The sequence below is a fragment of the Pipistrellus kuhlii genome, unplaced genomic scaffold (genome assembly GCF_014108245.1).
Source record: "Pipistrellus kuhlii isolate mPipKuh1 unplaced genomic scaffold, mPipKuh1.p scaffold_m20_p_2, whole genome shotgun sequence".
Classification (NCBI taxonomy): domain Eukaryota; kingdom Metazoa; phylum Chordata; class Mammalia; order Chiroptera; family Vespertilionidae; genus Pipistrellus; species Pipistrellus kuhlii.
Window position 1 is genome coordinate 75,623,370 of NW_023425515.1, and position 8,371 is coordinate 75,631,740.

The 8,371-nt window shown below is 38.5% G+C and overlaps 1 pseudogene; it reads right to left on the reverse strand.

Moving 5' to 3' along the window:
- Nucleotides 1–822: 822 nt before the first annotated feature.
- LOC118722982 lies at nucleotides 823–1,592 on the reverse strand (annotated as a pseudogene).
- Between the last annotated feature and the right edge of the window lie 6,779 nt (nucleotides 1,593–8,371).

Below are 8,371 nucleotides of genomic sequence, written 5' to 3' on the forward strand. Positions count from 1 at the left end.
TTTTGCTTTGTATGGAGAGACAAGGAGTTCACAAGAACTATTAAAATCACCAAGAGAGTCTCAGCATTGACTAAAACTTGAAGATCCAATTGATAAGGTCTATGAAAGCAAATTAATTTTGAAAGTTAAGACCATAAACTATTGATGTTCTTCACATGGTAAGTTGCTGAGACATCATCAGCTTGCCTCAAAATCTGCTTAAAATGACATTTTCCCATTTCAAATGTATTTTTTCAGTGACTTACAATGAATAATGAGAGAATGCACATCTTTGCATTATGTTGCACAACTTGAACCATTGTCCTAGGTAACACACAAATTCACTATCAACAGCAAACTTTCCACTACTGAGACATTTGAACAGAAAGTTTCTTCCAGGTGACTTTAGTGACAAAGAGTACTAAAAACACTCAAAAATATAGGGAAAATAATTAAATCCTGGTTCACATCCAGACTTTCTTCATGCTTGCAATAAAGTTTCTTGAATTAAAATTTATTCATAATTATCATCTCTCCCCTAATATTTTTTACTAATTATTTGCAGTCAGCTTTGCCAAACCATTCTATTTTCTCTAAAACTTTCTGCAACCATTTATTTACACACATTTTAAATAGTACAAGATATTTTAAACATTTAATACAAGAAAAATACAAAGTGAACTAATTATCAAACTAAAAACTGTTTACAATAAGATATTTTAAAAAGCAAACCTGGGAGCTGAGTTTCCTTATGATTCCAAGACTCTGGTTAAAATATATGTTTCTCTTTATCTAATTGGTATTATTAGTATTTCCATTTTATTATATTCAATACATTCTTCTGTGAGCCAGAAAAAACTACCTTAGAACTTTATGAAAACCAGCAATCAACTTCTTGAGATTACTGATGTCTGAGAAATCCAGTTCTTCACAAGGAATGAGCTTTTGCTCAGCTTCCCTCTCTCCCTGAGGTAAGTAACCAGCTGCCCTCCTCTCCTCCACGTGACCTTACCCCACACCTCTCCAGAGGAGGGTCTTTAACCAGAACAGGCCACAGCTCTGGGCTCTCAGGGGCTCTAGTGTGAAGAGAGCAGCTGGGCAGGCTGTTTTCCCTTTGATCCAGGGAAAAGACACGTGCTTCCCGGAAGATGATTCTGGGGCCCGGATGTAGGAGCATGAACATAGTAGGTAAGTTTTGAGGTGCATGTGCTGACAGCTCCCCAGAGCTTTGGGGACTGAGCATCGGAACTCAGGGCCTTCTGGGAATGTCCGCTTTGTTTGATTGGGGCACTCCCAAGTTAAGAGGATCCCAAGTGTGGCTAAACTGGAAGAAGACTGTGAACTCTCAAATGTTAGATGTGGAGACTTGGAGGTGATACATTTCCAACTTGAATATCTTGCCTGGTCTCAGGGATGACGTTTCTGTTTCTGGATTGGCTGGGAACCATTTTTCTGCCGTGGTATCAAACCTAGGAGATACCTAGAAAATGATGGTCAATGGGCTTGCTAGGCCCCTGTCTAGAGAGGGCCGTGGGAAGCTGTGGTGATCCCCAGCAGTGCTTGGGGCCCTCCAGTGGCTAGTGGTAGAATAGCAGCTGGGCTTTCTGGGACATGTGGCAGCATTTATTTGTTTGTTTTTGTTCCCCTGGCAAGCATCAATGGGTGAATGAGGAGCAATTAGTAACCACCTGGTGCTGGTTGTAGTCAGGTCCAAGGAGAAGCTCCATTTCCAACACTTGCCCACCTTAGGAGGTTCAGGCCTTCCATCCCCAGACGTCACCCCCTTCCCCCACGTGGAGCCCAGAAGAGGGAGGCCAATCCCTTCTTTTCTCACATATGTGTGATTGTCATATTGTGGTTCAACTATCATCACCTTAAAGGAAAGGAAAAATAATTAAGGAGAAAGAGAAAAACTAAAACTTGAAGGATAAAAATGAAAAAAAAATGACATAAAGAATCAAGCATATTAAAAAAAAAAAAAAGTCTTTTTATTGATTTCAGAGAGAGAGGAAAAAGGGGGGTAGAGGGGAGAAACAAATGTGAGAGAGAGAAACATCATCCGCTTCCTCCTGGGATTCAAGCCCGCAACTAAGGCATGTGGCCTGACCTGGAATCAAACTGGTGTTGACCTTTCGGTGCATACGGGAATGCTCAACCAATTTAGCCACACTGGCAGGACTCAGGATTTCATTTGTAAATGGGAAATGGAGACATATATAGACATGAAGAAACAGGGGTGATGGTACAGCAGAGGGTTCATAAAGAAATGGTCTCTTCTCATACAGAAAGCCAAGAGACATATGAAAAAAATGCTCAGTCACCAACATCTGAAAAATGCAAATCAAAATGACAGTGAAATATCACCTCACACCTGTTAGAATGTTTATTTCAAAGCCTTTGTCCCCATATTTAGCAAATCAATACTGCCTTCTGGAATCACTCACATAATGAATCTTAAGCTGTGTGCAACAAATGATAATGTCCAAATGAAATAACATGAAGTTTGTTTTTAGATGGTTAACATTGAAAGGAGTTTTATTTTTGCCGGGATAAGTGTTTTCATAAGTGAATGGCCATGAATCAAGGCCACTGGGACTCCTCTGTGGGGAAGTCACTGACAGGCAGCCTCAGCTGCTGTGCTCTGCAGCCACTGCTGCTGTCCTGCCGCCAACTTCACAGCTGCTCCCAGGAATGACTGAGCATGGCAGGGATTCTATGAGCGGTGGGATTTCTCTACTGAGTGACTTTGGCTTAAGTACATCCCCCTGTCAAACTTTCTTAGAAATGTACTGCAGTCTGAGACTCTACACGGATAGCCCTTGCTCTTCTCCCTCAGCAGTCAGGCCTGTATTACAGTCTCATGACTTTACCCACCACTGCCTCTGGCTCCATCCCCAGGATGACTACCTGGTGTAGAGAATCTTACAGTCCTTCTCCCTGACATGAGTTTTCTGGGATCTTGGGGAATGTGCTACGTGCCGTGAGGAGCACAAGGCCCCAGGAAGAAGTTCTTCACTCCTCTGATAGTGTCTCCACTCGGCTAAGACCAGAGTCTCCAAGAAAGAAAGGTTTCCATGATTCTAGAGTACTATGAAGTAAAGTGCCTGGATTTAGGATTTAAAAAGCAAAACAGTATTATATTCACATTTTTCTTATTTTTTGTTAATTCCAAAAAAAATAAGGCATAGTCATCAGCATAAAACACTGTAATTATATCCAAATCTATATCATAGGCAAATGTTATACATGCAAATAAATAACAGGTTTATAGACAAATGAATTTATTTTTATTGAGGTAGAAGACAAGGGGATCTATAAATAAAATGTTAACCTGAGCACAGAAAAAAAGCATTTAATCAGATAGCAAAAGACCTAAAGAAATATCCACAAAGGACCATGGGTTCTTGGTATTTCTTAGAACGGTTTAGACCAACTTCTTACATAACCCAAATTATATAATTCAAGTATTTTGCTTAAACTCTTTGGACAACTGTGACTCTGCAAGTCTAACTGATGAAAGACCAATAGTCCTCATTCTGGTTAAATTGTGATGCAGGGTGAAGGCTGGCCAAACTTAGATGAAACAGTCACTTCAATTGCATTTCTGTGCTGGCCTCTAATTACATAATGAAATTAAAGGATGATGAACTCATTTATCAGAGAGGGATGTTTCAAAAGTAGTCATGCTGTGGTTAAACAATTAAACACTGGGTAGTAGCGGCTAGAGGAGACATACAATATTTTATCACAGGAAACGTAATTAAGTCAATGACATCTGTGCATTAGAAGAGACTTCCTCAGCTTAGATTCTTCTTAGAAGTTTTTACCAAAATTGAGGAGCTATAAAAATCTTTCTACCACGTTGCTTGGCTTAGCTCCGAGGAAAGGGAGCCATTGTTACAGAGCAGAGAACAAAGGCAGGAGCCCGGAAGTGAGCATTTTGTAGATGCCATGTTTGGGGGAAGAGCAATCCTGCTAAGATAGTTTCAGGGGAGAATTTAGATAGTATGAACTTTCATTGTTTACAGTAATGCTATGAATTCCCTGATATTTATATTAAGTACTTTGGTAAAATAAAATGAAAGAATATGACCATCGAGTAGATTGGAGCATAAATTAGAGAAATCAGAGAAAAGGAGACTCCAGTGACCAAAAACCAGTATCAAAATGACAATATCAATAAAAATGAGAGCTGCAACAAACAAAATTAAACCAAACCATACAAAATGAAACAAAAAATTTGGAACTTCTCTTTGAATTGGGTGAGCTACATGATACTGGTTTCCCTTATTATAAGAAAGGAGTGGAAATTTATAAGCAAATTTTACATTGTATATTAATTTTACTTTGTTGCATGAACTCCTATTAATGTTTGCTATACACTTCTCATTGCATGATGCAAGTTTAGCTATTATTAAACTTTTTATTTTGTGTTAATTTTTACAAGGTCCCAATTTAAAGAATCCTATCAGGTGTTATTAAAAAAATGAAACCTAGAAAAGATAGATCCTAATTTGCAGTGGCTTTTGACATTCTGGTTCCAGAGAAGGAAGAGAGAAATTTTTTATCTTAAGAGAATCTTGAGGTGACACACATCATCTATAACAATAAAAGCATAATATGCTAATTAGACCAGACATCCTTCCAGGCCACCTTCTGGACAAAGCCAGGGCTGCAGCCCTGGGATTGAAGCAGCCACCTTGGCTGCGAGGGAGGGATCCAGGCAGCTGCTGAGGCTCCAAAGGTCTACTCTTATACGAATTTCATGCATCAGGTCTCTAGTAAGATATAGGTCACTTGAACTAAAAGTATGCTTATCCTTATATAATAAAAGGCTAATGTGTAAATCAACCAAACAGTGGAATGACCAGTTGCTATGACATGCACTGACCTTCAGGGGGCAGACTCACAATGCAGGAGCTGTCCTCTGGTGATCAGTGCACTCCCACAGGGGGAGTGCTGCTCAGCCAGAAACTGGGCTCATGGCTAGCGAGCTCAGCAACTGTGGCAGGAGCCTCTCCTGACTCCACTACAGGCAGGTAATAAGGAGCAAGGAGTCCCTGACTGCAAGAGCCCCAGACTGCAAGAGGGATGTCTGACTGCCAGGTTAGGCCTGATCTCTCCTAAGTCAGCAGGCAGACATCCAGATATCCCCCGAGGAGTCCTGGACTGTGAGAGGGCACAGGCCTGGCTGAGGGGACCTCCTCCCTACTGCACAAATCCATACACAAAAAAAATAAAATCTCTTCTTCAGATTATTGATATTTAGTAATGGAACTCATCACTTTTCACCTTTTATTATATACTAGAGGCCCATTGTATGAAGAGATTCGCACAATAGGCATTACTTCTCTTGGCTTCCAGCACCAGTTTTCCTCTGGCACCTAGGAACCAGGCCTTTGCTCCAGCTGGAGTCTGCCATCTTTGCTTCAGATTGCTGTCTTCATCTTCGTCTTTGTTGCGGACTCCACAGTTTTCAATCTTCCTCTTTGCTGTGGCTAGAGTGCTACTCCTGTAGATCCCTTATCACCCCCCCACCCCAAACTGCCCTCCTTCTCATAAGGCATCCTGCCCCCCCTGCCACTCCATACCTGGAGCAACTGGTTGGTGGCCATCTTTCTTCTTATTTGCATAGTCGCTCCTGATTGGCTGGTGGGCATAGTGGAGTGATGGTTAATTTGCATGTTTCTATTTTATTAGTGTAGATATATACACATACATTTGGTCTCCTTTTACAGAGAGAGATCCTGTCTTATTTATATAAGTATGCGTGACATATATAGATATATAACATACATATTTGTGGAACTAATAAACATGTGATATAAATAGTATTTTGTTCTTTGGGGCAACTTTGATGAGTATAAAATATACTTGACTTGAGGAGTCATTTAAATTTTGGGTTCATATCCTATTTCTGTAGTTATTAACTCTGAGCAAATAATTTAATCTATCTAGCCTTCTCTCAAATTAAAATTTCATTTGAGTAATGTGGAGGTATTAGAGAATTCTACTGTTATGTGTTGGATTGTGCCCTTCCCAATTATATATGTTGAAATCCTAACCCTCAGTGTCACTCCGAATATGATATTATTTGGAGATAGGGTCTTTACAGAGGTAATAAAGTGGAACCAGGTTATTAGGAATGTCTTAATCCAAGATGATCAATGTCCTTATAAAATGAGAAATGTTGAATAGCAGCACATACAGAAGAAGACAAAGGGAAGAAACTCAAGGGAAAGGTGGCTGGCAATCTATAATTCAAGAAGAAAGGCTTGGAACAGATTCTTTTTTCAGACACAATCAACTTGCCAACACCTTGATTTTGGACTTCTAGCCTCCAGATCTGTGAGAAAATAAATTTGTGTTCTTCAAGCCACTGACTTAGTAGTATGTACTTTGTTATAGAACCCCTGAGAGCATTCTTGGTGAAGAGAAATCTTTATATATTTTATCCAAGTGGTTCTCATCAAACTGTCCTATCTGGTTCTAGGGCAAAGACAAGTAAACCATCTTTCTGTAAAGAGCCAGACTTTAGACTTTGTAGGCTACATGCAGTTTTTGTTGCATATTCTAGTTTAATCTTTTAAAAATGGAAAACTATTCTCAGCTTGACAACCATAGAGAACCAGGCTATAGGCTGGACTGGCCCATAGACTGAGGTTTGCAAACCACTGGAACAGAGTTTCATGTCACAAGATTGTAAGGATCTTGTTTAATAAATTTTAAAATGCCATTTAAATCTATGTTACATACAAGTCTATTTCAATACAAGTTTTTCAGTTATTTCTTGTAAAATGTTATTTTTCAATCAATTCCCTTCTTTTTACATCCAAAAATTTAAAGTAAGCCCTTAAGTTCTCTTTTTTTTCTACTTTTCATCAACTATGAGACATTATTTTTTAAAAATATACTTTTATTAATTTCAGAGAGGAAGGGAAAAGGAGAGAAAGACACATCTTTATTGCATGTAACATTATCATATTTAAAATTGTTTTTCTTAATATATTAATATTTATGCCACATAACATTATATTTTAGATAATTTTTCTTGTAATATTAAGATTTATTGCATGTAATATTATTATATTTAAAATTGTTTTTATTTAAATAAAAAAATATGAAAAAAAGAAACATCCATGATGAGAGAGAATCATTGACAGACTGCTTCCTGCATGCCCCACACTGGGGATGGAGCCCACAACCCAAGCATGTGGCCTGATTGGGAATTGAAAGGTGATCTCCTGGTTTATAGGTCGACACAGGTTAGCTGGGTCCTCTGTGGAGGATCCCAATCACTGAGCCACGTTAGCTGGGCAAAATATTATTTTTTAAAAAATTACTTTAATATGAGCTTCTAATTTCAAGTTATATTACTGACAGGTAGAAAACACCTATATATGTTTAAAGAAATCTGTATTTGATAGTTTCAACTTCCCTTCCCAAATATATACTGATTTAACAAGTTTAGTATTAACATGGCTCTAGGCATTGCTCTCAATGCAGAATTAGCTATATTGATTCCTCAGTGATGTCAAAGTATATTCTGGGTGAAATATTGTGATTAATACAGCCTGAAAGGACTCTACAGACCAAAGCCCCCCAAATCACTTCAAAAATATATACTCCAATAAACACAGGCTAGGCAGTTTGCTTGCTAATCACAAAATCGAATTTGTTCCTAAATGCTGGAATGTATTGTGCTGGAGTTATAATTGCAGCCCATGCTCACTACTGTTTCTTAGGAAATCAGTTATTAGGTAAAGTGATAAATAGCTCCTTCTTCTGCTAAAGTTACTAACTTTTATTCTTTATAGATCTATCGCTGAGCATTAAAAAAATATTTCCCACTGAATGTGAGAACTTTTCTCATTTAATTCTAACCAAGCTTCAATTGTGAAGATGAGAAAAGAAATTTATTGTTGGCAGATGAGTAAACTAGCACCCAATTTTTTAACCCGGCAGATATTCTCTCCTTTATCTGCGAACATCTTGACTTATTTCCTTCCAATTACACTATTTTTCTTCCATGAACAGCAAACATGTCATTTCTATCATTCTCCTGCTGGTGGCCTTCTGGAAGATGACAGAATTGCCCAATTTTTGGAAGGAACAAGCTGTTTTATGTCTCGAGTGCCATGGGTTTTGTAGATTATCTTGTTCTGGGGTCTTTCTCAGGTTGTTATAGACTGTGAACTACTTTCACTGAGTAAAGTTCTCCTGAAGGAAATGATTGAAAACTCTGGCTACGTGCACTCTCGCAGCACAAAAATCACAATGATGAGCTTGTCTACATCTTAATGAAACATGGGAATTATGAAATATATTTCAGAGTTTCACCAACAAGTTAAGAGACTGTGTTAGATTTTTCTGTATTATTTGTTAAACTACA